At 41.5% G+C, this 23,531-nt stretch overlaps 1 long non-coding RNA gene across 1 annotated transcript; it reads right to left on the bottom strand.

Moving 5' to 3' along the window:
* Positions 1-9,139: 9,139 nt before the first annotated feature.
* LOC125961238 (uncharacterized) lies at positions 9,140-14,167 on the bottom strand. Its single transcript, XR_007471666.1, has 2 exons — positions 13,314-14,167; positions 9,140-9,829 (listed from the first exon to the last, which is right to left on the bottom strand). It is a non-coding gene; the product is annotated as an uncharacterized LOC125961238 (long non-coding RNA).
* Between the last annotated feature and the right edge of the window lie 9,364 nt (positions 14,168-23,531).

The raw sequence follows: 23,531 nt of genomic DNA, 5'->3' as shown, positions 1-23,531 counted from the left end.
ACTCATTTTAGCCCCTGGCACATACAGGTAACTTTGAAGCACTTTCTGATCATTTTTTGGTGAACCACAAATAGCAACAAACCAAATACAGAAAAATTGATTTCTGGCAGGGAATTGCGGATCTGGGCAAACAAGTTCTGTGAAGATATTTGTTCTGAGACTTTTCCAAGCCCAAAGAACCAGAAAGACTAGGAAAGATACAGTGAGTGGCAGGGAAATAGAAAAGAAAAGGGGTAATGCTACTCACAAAAAAGCAGTTCCCATTTTTCAAAAGCATATTTTTGTTGATATGAAAGAAGCCCTTTTGTAGCTTCTTTAAGATTGGGAATAAATAATGCTCCAGAGAAAAAATAAAAATAAATACAAGGGGAGCTAGGCCATAAAGCAACCATTTTACTTCATAAACAGTCAAATAAAAATTAGTTTGAGTTGTTTGGGGGCCCTGTGTCCTGTTTTTCCAAGTCAATGATACATCTTTATGGACAGATAAATGAGCACAATTTTTGTATTAAAAACAGGTAACCCTCCCCAATCAATTACTCCCAATACACACACACACACACACACACACACACACACACACACACACACACACACACACACACACACACACACACGCTTTTCAAATTGGAAAGGGACTGAGAATTAATCGAATATGGTAAGTGTGAACCAGCTAGGGAAACAGTGGTCTGGTTTCTCCTGAGGTTTTCATTCTGCAATATAGAGAGTCTTGCTTTGGAGAAGATGTGCCCATCTCTTGGCCTTCACCCCAAAGCATTCTTCTTAAAAGCGAAGATGCTGTAGCAGACAGATATCCTGTGTGACCTTACGTTCTCCGTCTCATTCTCTGTCTGTATAACAGGGTTGATAACGGTACCCACTTCAGTGTGTTGTTCAAAAACTAGATAATATAGGTGAGAAGCTTCGAACAGTGCCTGGCATGTAGTGAGTGAGCACCATATAAAGTTGTGGCTATTACTACGATGATCCCAAAATCAGAGATTCTATTTCTTGTCTTGGTGGCCAATTTAAAGTTTTCTCACCCAGGTGTTTGGATTGTTTGCTCTCATAAACGAAACGATCCCTCGCTATCCCAGGTTGAGCTTTACCTTCACAACAGTCTGCTCCTTCTATACTTTTTTCAGAACACTCAGACACAGTGACAAGGGATTTGGGAGGAAAAGTAGGCTTCTGGGGGAGTCTGTGCTTAAGAGCCTTGGTCCTGGAAGACATCACAGAGCTGCCAGTTAACCAATCTTGGACTCAAGGACCCACGGGGTTCTTATCATGCGAGATAACAACCCTCCACCCTGAGTTTAAACCATTTTCAGGTGGGTGTTGTGACGCTTGCTATCAAGTTACTCTGATACAAAAGCATTTTGCAAAAGTCCCTACAAAACTTGGTAGTACTGTTCTTTCTTTGTCTTGATGTTCACTGATCACTCAGGATGAACCACTTCTAGGCATCCTGCTAATTTAAATAAAAGACCCAGGTGGTCTAGACAGGCAGCCCCTCCCTGCCCCCAAGTGTCTGTGGCCCATCAACCTTTAGAGTCGACAGAACCTGAGAAAACGGAGGGAATGTTTTGACTAGTTATCTCAGCACACCTCAAATCTTCGCACATCCTCAAATGAAAGATCAAACTAGTCTTTTCAGGAAAGCAAAAGAGCATTGTATTTAGGCTACAAAGGACCCTGGCAACTAGTGACTGTTGAAGGTATTCTGAAATAAACAATCTTTAAAGAAATGAAAATTCCAGGAGAATTTGTGCCCTCACCCACATGACTGTGGTGGAGATGTTACTCCAGGTGACAGTATTTGTGAAAATACACTTGTATCCTCCCACATTCTGTTTGCTCCAATAGGACTTTGTTCCTGGAGAGTTTCTGGGCACTGGTGGTGAGGAGAATTCCTGGAAGGCAGTGGGCACCTGAGCTGGTACTGCCTGCGGTGTCCCTGTCCCCCAACCCAGGAAGAGGCACCCCGCCTGCCTCCTCGTACAAGAATTAAGTAAACCCTAGCAGCCTGACTACAATTTAGGTACCCACCCATCTTTTTTTTTTCTTTCTTAGTCAATAACGTTGTGTTGTTTTAGAATTAGACTCTGAGTTAAATGAGTGTTTTTGTTTTTTGCTCCCATTGTAATTCAATCTAATTCTCATTTAAATCTAAAGTAAGTTTGCAAAGCAAAAAGAACAATATTGCCCAGCTAAAATCACTTATGCCAATGAGCTACTTGGGAAGAACAGCAGGGATTACAGATGGGAAGAAACAACAAAAACAACAAAAAAACAACCAAACAAGATACTTGCCTGGTGCACATCTGATTTCTGCAAATGGCCTCCTCCCAGGAGAAAAAAACCTAGCTTCCCAACTGAGACACCTCAACTGGAATTTTGGTTCACCTCCAAAATGTTGTATATTGGGACATGAGGAAACTTTTTTTGGGTAGTGGGAAAATATGCCAGTTTATTCTGGTGGCTTCTCATTGCGGTGGCCTCTCTTGTTGCAGAGCATGGGCTCTAGGCAGGCGGGCTCAGTAGCTGTGGTGCACGGGCTTAGTTCCTCTGCGCCATGTGGGATATTCCCCAACCAGGGATCGAACCCATGTCCCCTGCATTGGCAGGCAGATTCTTAACCACTGCACCACCAGGGAAGTACTGAGTGTAAATTTTAAACCTGACTTAAAATGGAAAAAAAACAAATTAGTACTTGCAGTAATTTCACAGACCCAAACACAGCCAATTAGAGTGAAGTCATTTTGCTATCTTCTATAAAGATATTGAGGGTTTTTTTTTTTAATGCTTTTTTACCTCTATTCTATTCTGTCTCCCAAGTCTCTTCCAGGAAATAGCATTTCAGATATTACAAACTTGGGCTCACTATGAAATCCTTGTGAAATGAACATTTATTCTTTCTTTTAAAAATTTAACTTGGGTCCAAAACAAGGGGATAAGGGGGATCTTGAAACTAATATAGTTACACAAGTAACTGTCTGAAAACGGGATCTTCCCCTACAGCAATTAATTTATCTAGCATACCTCTGAACAAATTCCTTAGAGTTGTCGAGCTCTAAAGTAATAGGAAAATCGCTTATCTTTTCTGTTTCCAGATTCCTTGGCTGTAAAATCTAGGGCAGACTTGATTAGCCTTCTTTGTGCCTGCCCGGATTGCCAGTGGTGCCGCCTGAAGCACGGTGTGCAGACCCGTCCTGTGATCCTGCCCTCCAAGGCTTCTGTGGACACTGGCCTTGAGGGGCTGGAGAATTCAGGTGGTGACTCCTGACACCTGGCTGCCATCTTGGAATCTTGGACATGACGGTCAGCTCCCTGTGGATGCGACCTGTTTGTTTTGTTCTCTTCTGTATCTTTAGCACCTGGCCCAGGGGAACTCAGAGGACATTCAGTAACTAAGGTTACAAACCAATGAATGAATATACCACAGGATTTGTAAGGTCCCTTGCAGCTCTAAAGATCGAAGGACAGAAGTAGTGGGCCTCAAGCCAGATACACTCTACCCTTAGAGTGGGTCTTCCAGAGACCCTTATGGCATAGAAGCTTGTTTCCAGTGTCTTTCATTGGGTTTCCTTTCTCTAGCCTCAGATTTAGATTGTAATCCAGACAGAAACACACCCCGGGCAGTATAAAACATTAGGCTGGTTATAATAATGTTCACATTTCTCTGAATGAAAGCTCCAGGGCATGTTTTAGTAGGGAGGGTGAAAAAGAGTATTGCCTAATACTCTTTTTGCCTAATACTGTTAGTATTAGGCAATAATATTATTATAACAAAAATAATATATATTATATATATATGTTATATATATAATATATATTATATTATTATTATTATAACAAAAATACTGTTAGTATTAGGCAAAAATATTATTATAACAAAAATAATATTATTATATATTATATATATAATATAATATTATTATAATAATATTATTATTATAACAAAAATACTGTTAGTATTAGGCAATAATATTATTATAACAAAAATAATATATATATTATATATATGTTATATATGTTATATATTATATTATTATTATTATAACAAAAAATACTGTTAGTGTTAGGCAATAATATTATTATAACAAAAATAATAGTATATATATTATATATATATTATATAATATTATTATTATATTATTATTATTATAACAAAAATACTGTCAGTATTAGGCAATAATATTATTATTATAACAAAAATAATATTATTATATATATTATATAATATTATTATACTAATATTATTATAACAAAAATACTGTTAGTATTAGGCAATAATATTATTATTATTATAACAAAAATAATATTATATATATTATATATATATTATATATATATTATTATTATTATAACAAAAATACTGTTAGTATTAGGCAATAATATTATTATTATTATAACAAAAATAATATTATATATATTATATATATATTATATAATATTATTATTATTATAACAAAAATACTGTTAGTATTAGGCAATAATATCATTATTGCCTAATACTGTTAGGCAGTAAAGTCATGGATGGCATGAGGTGAGGGACCGGATTGGGTTCCAGGGAGAGGGAAGTGCAAATCTTGCCAATTTTACATGCGTGCCCAGGGCCTGCCCTGCCCATTATGCCCATCTTGAGTTTAGGGATTCCAAGCCAATCGCACTGTCTCCATAAGCCACAAAGATCCACCGCAGAGATGAGCAACTTTGCTTTAATGTGTTCAGTGGACCCATCTCCAGTGTATGGTTCCAGGACTTTCAAAATATACTCACCTGTGTAGCCACCCTCCAATCCAGACATAGAGCGTTCCTGTCACTCCAAAGCTGTTCTCACAAGCCTCTTCGCAGTTAACCCCAGACCCTAGGCCGCAGGTGCCACTGGTCTGTGCGCCGTCAATATAAACTTGTCTCTTCTTTCATGATGTCACATAAATGGAAGCACGTCTAGCTTGTTTCACACAGCAGGACATGTTTGAGACTCAAAGTATTGTTCCATGAATCGGCTGCTCGTTCCTTTTTATTGATCGGTAATATTTCAGCATGGCTTTTGTTTAAGAAAAAGAATTGTGCTTTTGTTTATTTATAGTTTAAGTAACCAATTTTATTTATTCTGCTTGATTTTAAATATAACATTATTGGTTTTTAATAAAAAGGATACTTGTTCATTTATTTCTTCAAAAAATACAAAGAAAGGAGTTCCCTGATGCCTAGTGGTTACGATTCTGGGCTTCCACTGCTGCGCCCCGGGTTCATTTCTGGTTGGGGAGCTGAGATCCCACAAGCTGCATGGCGTAACCAAAAATACAAAAAACAAGAAACAAAGAAGATGGTAAAAATTTCTGCAATTCAAACATCTAGAGACAGCCACTGTGAATATTCTAGTATTCTTTCTTGCAGACATCTTCCTGTGTGATACATATACAAACGTACACAGACATGTTTTTTAATAAGTGGAGTTACAGTATTTATTTTTATTATCTATTTTCACTCAACAATTTATTGATGGTCAAATACACATCTACAATATTCCACTGTATGTACCAATCATATTTATTTAATCAGCTGTTTATTTTGGAACATTGGTCATTTTCAAATGTTCCTTTTAAACTATGAATATTCTCCCATATACATCTTTTGGCTTTTGTGTGAATAGATCCTTCATAGACTTCCAGTGATAGGTCAAACAATATTAACATGTCACATATTGAAACCTATTGCCAAAGGATAGTCTTGAAAGGTTATACCCACTTCTACTCCCAGAAATAGTGCTTGCCTTTTCATTTTTCATATGCCATTCCTGGGTTGGGCAATATTTTAAATTTTGCCAATAAGTAAAAATTTAAAAAAACTCCAAACCCCCCGTTATGTGTGAGGTTCCCATCTTGTTTTGTATCTTTTAATTGAATAAACTTCTAATTATTTCTACAAAATGATTAAGAGACCAGATATCTTTTTCTTTAATTTAATTTATTTATTTATTCATTTATGACTGCGTTGGGTCTTCGCTGCCGTGTGTGGGCTTTCTCTAATCGTGGAGAGAGTGGGGGGCTACTCTTCGTTGTCGTGCGCAGGCTTCTCATTGCGGTGGCTTCACTTGTTGCATAGCACGGACTCTAGGCGCGCGGGCCTCAGTAGTTGTGGTGCACAGGCTCTAGAGCGCAGGCTCAGTAGTTGTGGTGCACAGGCTTAGTTGCTCCGTGGCATGTGGGATATTCCCGGACCAGGGCTCAAACCCGTGTCCCCTGCATTGGCAGGCGAACTCTTAACCACTGCGCCACCAGGGAAGTCCTAGATATCTTTTTCGCAGCTCTAGTTTTACACCCTGAAATGGGTACAAATCTATTTCCAAGTGTGTTTCACAGAAGCCTACTTTTCTCCACTTTCCCCATTGCCACTGTTTGGCCACTAGAGGGCACAGATGCTGCGGAAACATAAACTGGGACCTTCCAAGAGTGACAGGAGGCACTGTTAATTAGGCTGGTCCGACAGGCCTAATGCAGGCTGGCCTTTAGCACCCGCATACCGTAATTAGCACATTAGTGTGGCTGTCTCGCTTTGAGATGTTTGGATCGCTAACCAGTGGTATCTGTGTCTAGATTTGTGATACTCTGATTATGCTTAGTTGTCCTAGTAACCTCAATTGCTCGAAACAGTATTTTAAAATTTCATTTCACTTGATGATTAAGTATATTGCATATAACATGTGGCCCTTACATCAAATCCAAGTTAACGTTTTCATTACCCCAGATTTGCAACCTAAGAGACAGAAATTCAGTATAAAAGAAAATCTGTTGTGGGAAGTCCCTGCAGTCCAGTGGTTAGGACTCTGCACTCTCACTGCTGAGGGCCCAGGTTCAATCTCTGGTTGGGGAACTAAGGTCCCACAAGCCGTGTGGCACAGCCTAAGAAAAGGAAGGAAGGAAGGAAGGAAGGAAGGAAGGAAGGAAGGGAGGGAGAGAGGGAGGGAGGGAGGGACGGAGGGAGGGAGGAGAGAAAGAAAGAAAGAAAGAAAAGAGAGAAAGAAAGAAAGAAAGAAAGAAAGAAAGAAAGAAAAGAAAGGAAGAAAGAAAGAAAGAAAGAAAAGAGAGAAAGAAAGAAAGAAAGATCTGTTATGATAAGGAAATGTAGACTTGAGCCTTTTAAACCAGTTGCTGGGGCCTTATTTCCTATAGCACTCAGAAGATTGAAGCTATTGTATAGATATGATGAGCTCTGTCCACTGAAAGGGCTGAAAAGTAATAAAAATTCGGTAGCAATTTGCAAACTAGGCACCCTGATCTTGTTTTCTAAATACAGTAACGTCTCTATTAAAAGGCATTAAGGATCCTTGAAAATATGACTGATTTATGCCTGAGACAAAGCACAGGTGAGTCTAGAATATCTTCTTGCGCCGAAAGCAGTGAGATGCTCAAATACCGAAGGGGCTGTGTGTGAGGACACAGCTGAAAGGGATCCCACTGGCCGAATTTGGGACATTTAGAGCATCAAATAATGGCAGCAATGGATACTAACATTTAGTATATTTTTTAAAAAAGCCAATGAACAATTAAGTAGATGGCAGGTGGTGGGAGCCAAATTTCTCACTGTTGGAGGGGAGGTTATAGATAAGCAAGGGGAGGAGGCTAGAATGATCCATGTGATAATGGATTAAAGTTAGAGACATCAGTATTAACTCATTTCAGCGTAATGTAGACACAGATGATTACACATAGAAATATTTATATATGGGTGTATAGGGACAGGTTAGTATACACACACATATTTCCTTGCTCTGTTGGCTGAGAGGGTCTAGAAGGAGCAATAGCCTGCTAGCAGTAATCATACTTGGCACCCAGATCTTGGTTTCTAATCTCATTCTCCAGTTAAAGGAAGAAGGGCTCCTTGGAGAAATGGCTGACTCTAGGACTCAGGCAGAAAATATACCAGATGTGCCAAGAGTGTCTCGTTGTGCCAGAAAGTAAGAAAGAGTTCAAAACAAAATTGTAAAAACCTAACTAAAAAACCCATAAGGATGGGAGTGTATCAAAAGTCACAGAAAGCAACTGAAAGAGCTCCCAGAAGCCAAAGCTGGTCCAATTTTAGCTACAAAGTAAACAAAGCAGTATTGGATCATAACCCAAAGTATAAAATGAATATCCATGAGTCCATATTGATATCATAAATGATTAAGAGCTGTTAAGTGATCACGTGAGGCATATTAAAAATTTTAGAGTTTATTGGAACTAAGATTGATTTGAAGGGGGCAGTACCAAACCAGAAGTGGTTAGGAGGACTTTTATAGAGAAAAGGTGGAAACAGAGTAAGGAAAATAATGATTGGCTACAGCTTAGAACCTAGTTGGCTGTTGGGGATTGGTTGTCCTTAGGTTTCGGTTTTGTAATTCTGAGGCATTGGCAGGCTTAGCTTTTGGTTTGCTGACTTAGGCTGCCATGGCACTGGGGCCACCTCAGTCTAATGGGCTCCTGCTGAAAGAATTTAACAATCCACCAACGAAGAGCAGAGAAGAGAGAAATCTCCCGAACAGAAGAATTCCAAATAATTTCTGTAGATACTCCACCTTCAAGGGAGCATCACTCCCCATTTGTTGACAGTATGTAACTTTGCTGTGATGTGATACCATGTTGTCATAACAGCATTGTCATTATTAGGAAAACGTCCTTATTCTCAGAAGATACATACTGAAGTATTTAAGGGTGAAGCGCTATGATTTCTGCAACTGAATTTATGGTTTAGCAAGAAAAAGAATATTTGTGTATGTGTATACATAGATACACATACATATATATATGGAAATATGGACAGACATAAAATTGCCAAAAGGTTAGCAGTTGGTGAGTTTGGTGACGGATATATTCATTGCATTATCTTTCTACTCTTCTGGAGAGTCACATTTCCAAAATAAAAAGTTTGGAAAAATAAATTTCAAAAACATGAGGTATTTTCAACGTATATATTTAATAAGCGAATGCTTGTAAAACAAAAAATACAATATAATACGGTATAATTATGCTAAAATAGGATTTCAGAATCAAACAGGAATTACAGGATCCATAAAAATGATTGGTCCGTGGTACCCAGGTAGGCTGTGTGGTCTGATAACAGACCCAGGTTTGAAGCTGTATGAGGAATATCTTTTGTTACCATGAGACTATCTTAGGGCTGGTTCTTTGGAGAGAACATCAAGGATCCAAATCTGAGGCCTTTCAGGAGTATGAAGGCCAAGCCACTTTCCCTCTCCGTGTAGACCTAGATCCTGAGGCACTATTTACATACAAAGATCTCCCCCACCATGCCCCCTGCTCTGGAGCTATTCTCGTCTACCTGGGAAATTCACTCAATTAAAACCTTCCCTCTTGTGACCACCTAGAGGGGTGGGATAGGGAGGGTGGGAGGGAGACGCAAGAGGGAGGGGATATGGGGATATATGTACACGTATAGCTGATTCACTTTGTTATACAGCAGAAACTAACACACCATTGTAAAGCAATTATATTCCAATAAAGAGGTTTAAAAAAAAAAAAGTTCCAGCAAGGCAAGGAAGGCCAAGGCAATGACCTACCGTGCAAATGCATACACATCCCTTTTATGGAGTCTCCTAATCCTTTTCCTTCGCCACAGCTTGGTTTACAGAATTATCCATTTGAAAGACACAGCAGGAAGGAGTCTGGGCTGGTCACATCCAGCGGAGCAGAACAAAGCCGGAGCCTTCTGGTTCCTGGAGAGGGACCCTCCTCTGGGCCGGCAAAGGTGGAGGGGTGGACAGCTTAGGCTCTCGGGTCCCCTGGGGGACTATCTGGGACCCAAGGTGGAGCGACGACACCTGAGTGAGAGGGCAAACCCAAGGCAAGGGAACCAGAAGGGAGAAGTGAGAAGGGGCTCCCAGACTTCACCTACCTGACTCTACTCCCAGCCCTTTGGAGAAGAAGTGAAACTCTGTGTGTTGGGGCTGGAGGAGGGAGCTCCAATTTAGCTCTTGGGAAGGCAGAAGTTTCTTCTTCCTTCTCCCCTCTGCTCTCTTACCTGATCAGCTCTGAGGCCGGCTACCTTACCTCCCGGTGCACTGGTCAGGTAACCGCTCTGTGCAAGACCGCAAGCCTCAGCCCACTCCCCACCCAGTCAGTTCACCAGGAGGCAGGGGAGTTAGGTGTCAGAAAAGGCCCGGGACACCTTGAGGTCCGTTCTACGGAGGCCCAAGCAAAGGGTCTTCAAATAGAAAGTACACCTCAAACGCTGCCCGCCACGACCAGCAGAGTGGCTACGCCTGGGGAAGCAGACGAATGAGGCTGGGAAGGGGCCAAAGGAGGCTTCAATTCTAGCTTAAACAGTTTATAATTGTTAAGCTGGATGGTATGCTACAGATATCCATTGCGCCAATATCTATATTTTTAGTTTGCCTAAAACACTTCATTAAAAACTGTTTTTTAATAAATTGGTACAGTCACTGTGGAAAACAGTACGGAGGTTTCTCAAAAAACTAAAAATAGAACTACCAGGAATTCCCTGGTGGTCCAGTGATTAGGACTCCATGCTTCCACTACAGGAGGTATGGGTTTGATACCTGGTCAGGGAACTAAGATCCTGCAAGCTGCGTGATGTGGCCAAAAAAATTAAAAAAAAAAATTTAAATAAACAAATAAAAATATAACTACCATATGACCCAGCAATTCCACTCCTGAGTATCTATTTGAAAAAAAAAAAACAAACACACCAATTCAAAAAGATACATGCACCCCAGTGTTTGTACAGCATTATTTACAGTTGCCAAGATATGGAGGCAACCTAAGTGTCCATCAACAGATGAATGGAAAAAGAAGATGTGGTATATACAGACAATGGAATATTACTCAGTCGTGAAAAAGAATGAAATGTTGCCATTTGCAGCAACATGGATGGACTTGGAAGGCATTATGCTAAGTGAAATAAGTCAGACAGAGAAAGACAAATACTGTATGACATCACTTGGATGTGGAATCTAAAAATACAACAAACTGGTGAACATAGCAGAAAAGAAGCAGACTCACAGATACAGAGAACAAACTAGTGGTTACCAGTGGAGGGAGGTGGGAGGGGCCAAATAGGGGTGGGAAAGTGGGAGGTATAAACTACTGAGTGTAAGATAGGCTATTGGGGGCTTCCCTGGTGGCACAGTAGTTGAGAGTCCGCCTGTCAATGCAGCGGACACGGGTTCATGCCCCGGTCCGGGAAGATCCCACATGCCGCGGAGCGGCTAGGCCCGTGAGCCATGGCCGCCGAGCCTGCGCGTCCGGAGCCTGTGCTCCGCAACGGGAGAAGCTACAACAGTGAGAGGCCCGTGTAACGCAAAACAAAAAAATATATATATAGGCTATTGTAAGATATGATGTATTGTACAACATGGGGAACAGAGCCAGCATTTTACAGAAACTGTAAATGCAGTATAACCTTTAAAAATTGTATAAAAATAATATAAAAATGTTTTAAAATAAATAACAGTTTTAAAAAATTGTGTTTTAAGTAGACCTCATACATGACTTCAGGGTAGACTTTGGAGTGCACAGTGCTGGGCTGATTTTAGTTCAGCCCTGAAAGAACCCTGGTGCAGGAATTAGTTAGACCTAGAGTCTGAAATCCTTATCAATTGCCAAGTAGCCCTGCAATTTTGTGCCAAGCACCCCACCCTCTGTGCTTCAATATTCCCGTCTTTAAAAGGGGCAGGCTACCTGCTCTGCCTGCCTCTCAGGGGGCTCATGCAAGAAAGTCCTGTAAAAAACATAAAGCAACATAGAAACACGAGCTGTTATAAGTGGTATTCGGGGTTGGAACTACCCGTGATGTTAAACTCGTAATTACTGGATTTTTAGGGTTATGAGCACGAGTGCATGGCAAGTGTAAATGATGGAGAGGAAGGAGGGCATTGTTCCAGAAGCATAAACTGGGTTAGCAGGCTCCCTCATCACCACAAGTCCTGTGTTATTCTTATTTCTGTTCTCATCTCTCTGTGAGTCTCTGCAAAATAGCAATATTAGGGGCAATGAAATAATTCTCATCTCACTCTTTTGTGTGTGGTGAGTACGGCAGTCCAGTGATTTCTCCCTAAGTATGTGGTTTAAAAGTCAAATATTTTAAAGTTCTCTTTATGTTTCCCTAAAGCATTTCACCTTCAGCATTGCGTATGTTTGAACCATGGCTATTCACGCTAATTTATTTTAAAAATGCATTGTGATTCCTAGCTAGATTAATGTCACTTTAAAACAGCCACTTTGGAAAGCTATACTTCCTGTCTATGATCTTTACTTTGCTTAAAACACAATGAAAACTCTTCTGGGGTTGCTTTGAGAATTGATTTACAAGCTGCACAAGAAAATCCATCCCGTGAGTCTAAATGGGTTTTAGAGCCGTTGTTACCTAGGTGGACCACCTGCTTTACTCAAAGAATAAACTTTGAGTTGTTTCTGGAAAGCAAAGCTCCAAACAAGGAAAAAAGATTTGACACCCCAGAGGATAATTAAAGAATTGACCTTGGGTTCTGAAAAGTTTCCAGAACTTTCTCAGCAATGACACCATTGAGTGAACCATGAGGACAGCCCTGAAGCCAATTATTCTGAACTCGATGTAAAGGTTTTAGTCTAGCTTCTTATAAAATTGGGCTTTTAAACTTTATAATTGTTAAAGCACTTTTTTGAAGCACAGTCTCACGAGAGCCTCATAGATTGAACCAGTGACAAAATGATTCTGGAATTTGTTTGGGGGCAGATAAACTCTGAGATTAATCAAACTGAAAATGAAAACTTAGGCGTTTAGGCATAGATGGTACATTTTTAACCTAAGAAAGGAATTCTGGCTTGGATTTTTGTTGAGGGCACTGTGATGGTTTTCAGACCCCACTCTTTCATTGAATGGTTCACAGAGTTGTTTTTCCTTTTTGTGAGACTCGGTTCTTGTCATTTTCTACCATCTGCTGTAGATTCCCGTGGACACTTTCGAGTAGTTGAAATACCACAAGTTAAAAATCGTTCTTTCATTAATCAAATTTTAGTTGGGGAAATGACTGTTACCCTGACACGAATAATCCGCAACCACAGTTCTATTTACTCTTAGAAAGAGCGTTAAGTATTTGTTTACAACCAAATTATTAATTATTTTGGGGGGCTTAGCAGTAGACATTCTAAACAATTATTTCCATTCACCTTTTAAGCAATTTGGATGTATTTAAATGGCATTTCTATGGAAAAACAAATAAATTGAAGAGAAATTGAATAGTAATAACTGGCATTTAAAAAAATGGTTTCAAAGAAATGAGAAAACGCTATTTCCAAATTACCTACCCTAAGGTGGAATTTTAAACTACAACAGTAAAGGGAATTCCCTGGCAGTCCAGTGGTTAGGACGCGGTGCTTTCATTGCCGGGGCCTGGGTTCGATCCCTGGTCGGGGAACTAAGGTCCTGCAAGCCGCGAGGAGTAGCCAAAAAACAAAACAAACAAAAAACGACAACAGTTTAAAAAATAATAATAATAAAATAAGACTGAACAACCAGAAAATCTTTATAATTATACCACTTACAAAAAAGGCTAAGAGTGCATTAAGGCCAGGGTATTTCACTAGATTGAATGAGAAATCTATTTAGATGTGACTGTCTAGCCTTAGCCCAACAACTCGTGGCATCAAGGCAGGGTTAGGTGATCCAGTCTGACCTCCATTGCTGCAGGGGAAAGATTTCATACAGAACAAAGCCTGACTCTGAAGGTCGGCTTGTTAAAGTACATCATAAAATTTTACTGTCGCTTTTGGAGACCTGGCTAAGCCAACCAGATGATAAAAGACAGATTTATAAGCCTAGCGCCTGTTGGCACCTCAGTAATTTGGAGTTAAGTAGCTTGGATTGGCTCCCAGATGCTTTATTGGTCTGAGGTATTCTTAGTGGGCCAATCGGAACTAATGAAGGGGCAGGCAGGAAGGCTCTCGTCCCTTGCCCCTTGACCACCTGGGCTGTGTCAATTCTCGGCTTTGCCTACAGTGCTCACATGTCACCAGGTTGTATTCTGAAGTCACATTTGTTCCCTGGCCCCTCCACAAATTGTCTCTGCAGCTCCATAGAACTAGATTTATTTCTAGATTTAGTGAAAAAGCAATAGATGCAGAAATGGACACGGCAGGCTGCTTCCTTTCTGGTTAAAGCCAAACTGGAATATTTGGTTCAGTTCTTACCAAGTGGAGGGAATTCAGGATGCCATGCCCTTGAAAGGTCCCTCCCTTCCTCCCTGTTCCCCTCCCTCCTTCTCCCCTCCCTCCCTCCCTTCCTTCCTTCCTTCCTTCCTTTCCTCCTTCCTCACTGGGGCACCAGGTTTGGCTCTGAAGACTCATTGTGCCCAGGTCCCAAGTTGAGTTTCTGTCTGATTCCTAAGATGTGGTCCCCTCTTTTTTCTTTAGTATTGGCAATTGAGTCTCCATCTTTCTCTCTGCCTTGGATGACTGATCCGTAATCAGCCTCTGAAATTTCTTTGCTTTGCTTGTGCCAGTCCCCATTCTGAGAGTGGAAGTCCTGCTTCTAACACCCTACCACCTGCCACGCACTACGGATGTTGCCCACCTGCTCTCTTGGCCTCTTGAGTCCTGATTATTCCTCTTTGGCTGTCACTCAGCTCTGTCGAGCTCTGCAGATACCTCCGGGTTGGACCGGAGGCTGGCACCTGAGAAGTGGGCAGGGGGCAGACTGTGCTCTGTGGGATTGAAGGCACTAGGCACCTTTAACCAGGAGCATGAATGACCAAGTGGAGAGAAGATAACTATCTTCAAAAATCTGAACACAGTCCCTCATCAGTTGTGGCCTGTATAATAACAAGGAGATTTCTCACTGGTCCTCTCCTCTGGCCTGCCAGCCATCTTCCACAAAACTGCTCCCTGATGTATTGTGACCTCCTTTCTCCCAGATTTAAAGCTTTCATGCTTCCTGGGAGAATCAAGGCCCTTCAAGGTTTAGGTCTTGTTTTCTCTCCCTTTTCCCTTCTTTGCAATCTCCAGCCTAATGGAGCTATAAAACCAATGACTTGCAATTCCCCAGGTGTTCCCACCCGCTCTCTCTTGCCTCCCCTACTGGCTCACTCCTCCCCAGTCATGGTTTCATGGTTGGCTACCATTATGGGTTGAATTGTGTCCCCCCACCAAAAATATACGTTGGAGTCTTCACCCCTAGTATTTCAGAATGTGACCTTATTTGGAAATAGGGTCTTTACAGAGGTAATCAAGTTAAAATGAAATCATTAAGGTGGACGCTAATCCAATATGACCGTGTCCTTATAAAAAGGGGAAATTTGGACATAGAAACCCCCACACACAGGGAGAACGCCATGTGAAGATGAAGGCCAGAGGTTGGGGTGATGCTTCTAGAAGCCAGGGAACACTAAATTTTGCCAGCAAACCACCAGAAGCTAGGGTGGAGGCATGGATTTTCCCCTCACTAGCCTTCCGAAGAAACCAACCCTGTGACAACTTGATCTTGGACTTCTAGCTTCCAGACTTGGGAGACAGTAAAGTTCTGTTATTTCAAGCCACCCAGTTTCTAGCGCTTGGTCATGATGTGGTCCTAGCAAACTAATAGAGCTCAGCCCCAAGTGTGAGCTCATGCAAGATTCCCCTCCTTTATAAGATGTTACATCATTATCTATCCCATCTGCAGCCTGACATAGCTGTGAAAAATAAAAATAAATATTGATTAAGCACATGTCATTTGAGGCACTGGGATAATGAATATGAAAGCATTTGAATAAGTATAAAATTACAGAGCATGAACTATTTTGAGATCTTTTACCTCAACTGAGCCACAGCAAAGAAACGGATGGAAGATGTGGATGGGTTAAGAGTTAGGGGCAAGTTCCAGCATATTCTTTACAGGACAAGAATTTTCACAGTACTCCCTGGAACAATAATACCCAGGAGCTACTGAGCACATCCTATGTACTAAATGCTTTCTGTTTATGGCCTTAAATACACAGCTTCCCAATGAGTAGGGGCTACTATTATCCCAACTTTGGAGACAAATTGGCATTAAGTAACTGTGCAGATTTGCAGGGCTATGTCCTGGCTGAGCCACAACTTGAAGCCTTGCCTCTGAGGACACCCTCTTAACTGCTGAAGCACCCGCTTGACCACGAGGGGACTGAACTAGCTCCATCACCCATCTCTCCTCGTTCCTCAGTTGCTTTGTATCCAACAGTTTTGCTTCTCTAGCAGCTAAGCAGCTGTAGATGAGAGGAAACAGGCAACAGTAGCTACTAGATTAGAGAGTTTTTTTTTTTTTTTTACAGGTAAAGCAGATCACTTTTAACGAAATGGGTAAACTCCAAAATGGAAATTATAAGACTTCAAAAGATTATTTTTTTCCCACCCCGCAAGATTAGAGGATTTTTTTTTTTAATTTTCAAATTTTTTGGCCGTGCTGCACGGGTTGTGGGATCTTAGTTCCCAGACCAGGGATCGAACCGGGGGCCCCAGCAGTGAGAGTGCCGAGTCCTAACCACTGGACCACCAGTCCCTGTGACTGCACAGAGTAGGGGAGCAAACACTTCTTCCTAGAAAGAGAGGCTTTCCTTAGGTTAAATGCCTTAACATACGTACTCTGGTGCAGAAGTGATTCACGCCAGGATTGGAGATTTGAGGGTGAGGATAGGGGAGCCCTCGGGCATCGCTGGACTCCGGCAGAGAAGGGCAGGAAGGAGAGAAAAAACATTCTAGGGGCCGAGCGAGGAGACCACTACCCCACCCACTGCTTCACCGAGGGAGGACCCCAGCCAGCCACGGGGGCTGACCCAAACCTCCTGATCGTCCTGGAGACCTCAGGGGGAAGTTGGGACTGAGGCAGAATTAGGGGAACGAAATGAACGCCTCACACAATTTCCATATGTGTTTTTCCTGTCTCGGAAGGACTGACTTTGAATTTCAATGAGGACATGCACGTTAGGTTTTCTTCCACTTAACATGGACACTTGATGGTTCTGACTCTTTCTAGAGCCCTTAGGCAAGAGGCCGGCAGCCCGTGTGTCACTTCCCCCTTCAACACGGTGCCAAGGCTCAGATGCAGTGCCATCGCAGCTGCCCACGTGCAGAGAGAAGAGAGCCAGCCAAAGCCTTTGTTCTCACCCCATAGGGCTGGGCAGCAATGTCAAGGACAAGGAGGTTCCCACTTTCCAGCCCTTTCCAGCCCCACCTGTTTCACTAGACCAGGCTTTGGCTTGAGTAGTCGTGACTCCAATCTCACTTTCTCCACGTCCAGCAACTTCAGGGATGTGGCTTGATGTAGTGGATGTTCCCAAGGGCCTTGGAGACGAATGAACCTCCTGGCTCTGCCACTCACAGCTTTGTGGCTTTAGGCAAGTTGCCTAATTTCTCTGAGCAGCTGTCTTTTCCTGTGCGAAAAGAGGATTTTATGTCTATCTTGCAAGGTGGTTGCACTGGCTGGAGAGATCATGTCTCCACTGTGACACTCTGCTGGAGATCAATAGATGGTCACAATTATTATCCAATCATTGGAGAGACCATGTCAGCTCACTGCGATCACATTTCACTCTATCCATTCAAGAAATATTAATACCTTCTGTGTCCCAGGCACAGGGCTAAGCTCGGAGGCTCTAAAGACATGGACGTGGATTCCTCCCGCAGGAAGTTTAAGTCTCTAGCGGAGAATATGTTCCTTGTGTTTACTGGGCTGTAAATCAAGATAGAAAGAGATGGCTCACTGTCCTAAGTAGATAAAGTTGGTTGGTAAACAGCACTTCCAGGTCTGGCTCATGCAGAGACAACATCCGAAAAAGCCCGTAATTAGTGACACAGAGCTGGGGAACTGAGCTGGTTATCTCTGGGGTGCCGGCAGACATCTGGTCTAAGCAGTAAAGAAGACCCCAGAGTTCCTCTGGTCCCTGGGGGCACGCTGGGCCTGAGCTGGGCCCGTGTAATTAGCGCCGGGGCCACGCCTCTCTGGCTGTAACCACAGCAGTTACTAGAGATTCTGTTTATGTCTCCCCAGCTGGTGGACCATCACCCTGGCCCCCTCCAGAAATACTCATAAAATCCCCCTCCCCTCATTGCAGGAGGATGCACCACCCAGTTAAGCGTCCCCTTCCCAGTACCAAAAGGGAAGGAATCCACATTTGGCACTCCTTTTTAGAAAGTTGCAGACCCCCTCGAGGAGAGGAGGAAACATCTAAGATGGAGGTCTGGTTCTGTCCACAGTCGCTGAATAGATGCTCGTTGTGGAAAGTCCCAGCCAGCTGGAGGCGACTTACACAAAGCCTGGAGACTTTCTGCATATTCCAAAGGCTCCTGCACCTGCAGAGATCCTTAACGCAAGTCATCACCATGACAATGACCCACGGCTCTGGGACATTTGGGCACTGTTGTCTCCTATATTAGCCTTCAGTTGTATGGGAAGTGTTTTTTCATAGGGCTGACCCACTGGTAAACAAAGTTTGCATCACAGATGGGATTACTCCCTCACTCCGTGCTTTTCTGAACCAGCCCCGGAAAGGTGTGTGTATACAGCCAGGGCTTATTGCCTTTATGACACATATCTGAACAAAGGCCAAGGCAAGAGTTAAAAATAAATATGTCAGTAAGTGGAAGAAATTCCAAACTGAAGTCTTGATTGCTAAGAAGTTGTAGAGAAAACAGTCAATTTACAAACCATACAAGTGAGATAAGGCGGATTAAAAACCCTGGTCATGGGTTATTTATAAAGTGATTATGTGGCTACAGAGTTGCCCATGAATAAGAGGAACTTGAGAAACTATTAGTAAACACAGTTCTGATGACTTAATATTGTCGTTAGAAAAGGAAATGGGAGTTTGGAGTAGGTGTGCAGGCTAAAAAATAGAATTAAACATCATGGAGATTCTGAAATGATAGAAAATAGCCTAAAATGGTTAGATGACACAAAAGTTCCCCAATTAAAAGTTATAAAGGGTGGATAGTGGGTTTTGATGTAAAGAGAAGCCTGCTTGGGGGGATTATCTAAGTTTAACACACATTAACGCTCCCTGGGTATACAGTGCCAGTCAAAAAGAGTTCTTTCAATTCTCAGCAATACAGATGTTCACAATGGCTCCCTCCCCTACTACTTCTGGAGTCCCAATTTCTTGCCCCAGTAGCCCCCAACCCAGCTGCCCAGCTTCTGAGTAGCTGAGTGTCAGGCAAGTGCCCTTAGGTGGGGCTAGTGTTCTCCCTACCTGCACAGACTTATCTCCCTCAGAGGTGATGACCTTCTCAGAGTGGCTCATAACAAACTATGCCATGATGTTGTTCCATCACACCCATGGCGTAAAGACGATGCCTTTCACCTAAGCTGCTTTGGGTCGAACTAGAACTTTGCAGAATGTTTCTAGAAACTTACACCCTGTTGATGCCATGCAGCGTGTTGACATGCTTCCCTGCCAGACCACTTCTGCCTGTTTTTCCTCCCACTCCTCCGTGCTTATCTTTCTTCCCCTTGACTTAACCTCATCTTCAGATAAGACCGATCACAGTTCAGTGCCAAAGAGAAAAATGGTAGGTGAAATAGCAACAACAAAGGGGAGATGTGTATGTGCCCCCTTATAAGGGCAGACAGTTTTGACCGCATTTTCTAATGATACATGATTTGGATGAGGTCATGCTTCCCTTGCAAGGCAGTGATCGCGAGCTTTCTCAGGACGGTGGCAGGCAGCAGAGTGCTGTGGTTACCTCATTCCGTTCAGTGTATATTATGTAGACGATTAGTCCCAGGTTCAGGAATGAGGAAAAAGTCCTCACCTATGACCATTGCACTCCAGTTCATTCGCTGATACCGGTTGTAGAGGTGTTTGTCTTTGTTTGAAAGCAGAGATGGGCCGAAACGCAGCAACCTTGAAGGTGAATGCACACACTTTGACTGCCAGGCTGAAAATTTCCAATCATCCTCCTGGAATAATCAGGAAACACAAAAGGAAAGTGTTATTGGCAGGCTTGTGACATACAAAAGTGCAGCAAATAATGACAAAGGTCGAATAGGGAGACTTTAGCTGGTATTCATATCTTGAGACTCTGTACTTGCAGCAAGTGTAAAGAGGCGTTACTTCCTGGTATGGCTGCCGAACACCGAGATAATGTGCAGATATCCTTGGAAACGTGTACAGCAAAATGGGAAGCATCATGCTCTTGGCACTTACGTGCCAAGATTTTAACGAAGCATAGAATTAGCGACGGTGATGTCAAACGTAGCTCGGCATGGCTGTGAGAAGGCCAGGATTTCAAATCCAGAGCTTTTTTTTTTTCTTTTTTTCCCCCCACTGTAAAGTGCTTTATTTATTTCTTTCTTAAATTAATTTGTATTGGAGTATAATGGAGGTTGGGATTGACACATATGCACATATACAAATCCAGAGCTTTGAAACAGGGAGATGCAAAGTCATAAGCGTTGAGCATTATGGGCAAGGTATAAAAATCATTTGTTTTCTGTGTTGATAAGTGAAATGTACTGCTCTCTGATTGCTGGGGTAGCTGTTGCGGTGGGGGGGGGGGTTGGTAATTTGGAGCCCAAACACCTGTGACCCCAGAGCTCTGGATTAAGAGAGAAAAAGCACATTTCTCTTACGTCGCACAGTATTTTATGTACTGAATTCTCTGTCCTCACCTATGCATTACATGGGTAAACCAAAGCAGAGACAAAATACCTAATTTTGTCTATGACGATCTTCCCCAAGAGCATCTTATGGAGTATTAAGAGGCTCGGTGAGCCCCTAAGGCCTTGGCATCCCCTCCCCTCCCTTTTGGCCGCTCTTCTCCTCCATCCATTTCCCTCACGGCCCTTTGTGGGTGAGCCCCAGACTCAGCTCCTGAGCCACCATCAATACACGACTGTTAGCATGAGAATGAGTCATACTTTGTGGGGCCTTGTTTTTGGGGAGAGAGGGCGTGTTTTGTCCTGACATTTACCATAAACTGTTTGGAAAGTTTTTTTTACCCCCTTCCCCAGCCCCTGCCCACACTATGGTATTTACCTCTGGTCAACAGCTCTGTTTGCACAATCTGAGGCTTCATCCCTATCACACACAGTTTAAAATACAATTCAAAACATTTGCAACATACATAATGAAAAAAAAGGGTTGGAACTTTCACATTCCTTTTCTGATTGTGTTGTAAATGTATAAGAAAATATAAAGAACTCTTGCGAATCGATTTAAAAAAAAAAAAAGTGAAGCCCAGCAGAAAAATATAACAAAGGACATAACTTAAGTTTCAGGAGAAAAAACAAAAATTGTAAATGCATATATCTTAAAAGATGGTTTCATTAAAAATAAAGAAAATGTGAAGTAAAATAAGAGGGAAATATTTTTTTCTTTTCAAATTGACAAATATTAAAATGAAAGGCAATGTGCAATGTGGGCAAACGCTGTTAAAACATATTTTCATTCACTGCTGGTGGGAATGTAGATGGGTGTGACCTTTCTGGAGGGTAGTTTGTGTCAAATAGTTTCCCTCTGGGGAGAAGAAGAAAGAAGTAACTATATGGATGACTTCAATGAGGTGAAAGAAAATACTGGTAGTACACAGTGGAAAATATTTTTATAATTGATGGGGTAGGGCCTGCTTAGAATAGAACCAATGCTAAAATCTGTAAAGGGAAAGATAGCCAAATCTAAGTACCTAAAAAGGTGAAAACTCTATATGCAAAAATATATCACAAAGTTAAGCACAAACACCAAATTGGAGAAAATAATTTCTACAGCGTGTATGAGTGACAAATGCTTGGTGAGACTGTAGGTCATGCGTTCTCAAAGGCCATTAGAGGGAATGTAACTATAAATGCCATTATATACTTCCGCAGAATAGTTTTCAAATATTAAAATATCCTTGATTCCGCAATTTCACTTAGAATTTGTCTATTCAGAGATATGTATAGAAGAATGCTAAGATACCAGTGTTCAAGGATGTTCCCCGTAGCATGTGTATAATAGCAAAATATTGAAAACCAACAAAATGTCCGTCACTAATAGATTGGTGATCGATTGATTGATTGATTGATTGATTTGCCGCACTGCGCAGCTTGCGGGATCTTAGTTCCCCAAACAAGGATTGAACCTAGGCCCTCGGTGGTGAAAGCACGGAGTCCTAACCACCAGACCGCCGGGGAATTTCCAGCACATTGGTTATTAATGATGGCATGGACTATTATTTATGCCATTTGCCTAATGAGAGAGATATATGGAAAAGATGTTAAGATATATCACTAAGTGTGAAAAGATTACAGAATGGGAAATGTGTTATGATTTGTTCTAAATATATATGTGCACATATGCTTGATGTATTCATATAAACAAGTCTAGAAAGTTATACACTAAAAATAATGAATTATCTCTGGTTGAATGAGATAACAGAGGATTTGCTTCTAAATTCTAATATTTCTAAGCTTTTGAAAATTTTAAAATAAACATAGATTACTTATACAATGAGAAAAAATATATTTATATTTAATAGAAAAAAAAGAAGATAGAGGGATTATGTGTTTCTCCCATTCTTTCTATTTTTTATTTTTAATGCACCCAACAACATGGCAACATTATGAACACAACAAATGGTTTTACCCAAATTTCATTTAAAAAGAAAAATACTGTAATTGAAGATCACAAATGAGAGGAGAAAATTCATGCCACTGTCACCTGTTGGGATTGTATGCATGTGACAGTTTTTATTTCTATCTTATTCATCTTTTATTATATATTTTCATTTTCTTAAAGACCAACATTGCTGTTGAAGCCAGAACATGCACTTTCATGTAAAAGAGAGCATGTTGAAATAAAAAGGAATTTTACTACTATAGAAATAAGTTTAAAAAATCCCTGTTTTACTGAGCTGCTTTGTGATGTGGGACTGGATGAGATAATGAATATGCAAACCAACAGAAGGACCCCAGGGCAAATTTCGATGAAGACTTTTGCTGCCTTGAAAATCGCCTTTGTCATAACCTGAAGACTGAGAGTTCCTTTTCAAAACATTTTTGACGAGGCAGATGAGAAATCTGATACTTAATGAGGGTAAACAAGGGTCAGGTTCTAGTATTATTTCCCCTGAAATCCAGAAACAGGAGGTGACCTACCCAAGATCACATAGAGTTAGAAACAGAGCCAGGCTTAGAACCCTGGACTCCCAATTCTAAACTTGTTTCCTTTCATTATTTTATGTAATGACTTTAATCCTGAATTCTATGCCTCTTTAAAATTTAGTGTTCTTAAGTATTGCTGCTCACTCTTTTCTTGTTTCTTTTAAAAACCTAATGAGTCATATACATTTTAGCAACTATTTCTAAAGTTTGCAAAGAATATAAAGATTTATTTCTCTTGACGTGTTTTTGAGACCTTCTTTTGCGCGTTACACCTTTTTTTTTTTTTTTTTTTTTTTTTTTTGCGGTACGCGGGCCTCTCACTGTTGTGGCCTCTCCCGTTGCGGAGCACAACGCGCAGGCTCAGCGGCCATGGCTCACGGGCCCAGCCGCTCCGCGGCGTGTGGGATCCTCCCGGACCGGGGCACGAACCCGTGTCT

This window comes from Orcinus orca, chromosome 15 (genome assembly GCF_937001465.1).
Source record: "Orcinus orca chromosome 15, mOrcOrc1.1, whole genome shotgun sequence".
NCBI lineage: Eukaryota > Metazoa > Chordata > Mammalia > Artiodactyla > Delphinidae > Orcinus > Orcinus orca.
Note: the sequence above shows the minus strand (reverse complement) of the source record. Positions and strands in the feature narration are given on the sequence as shown.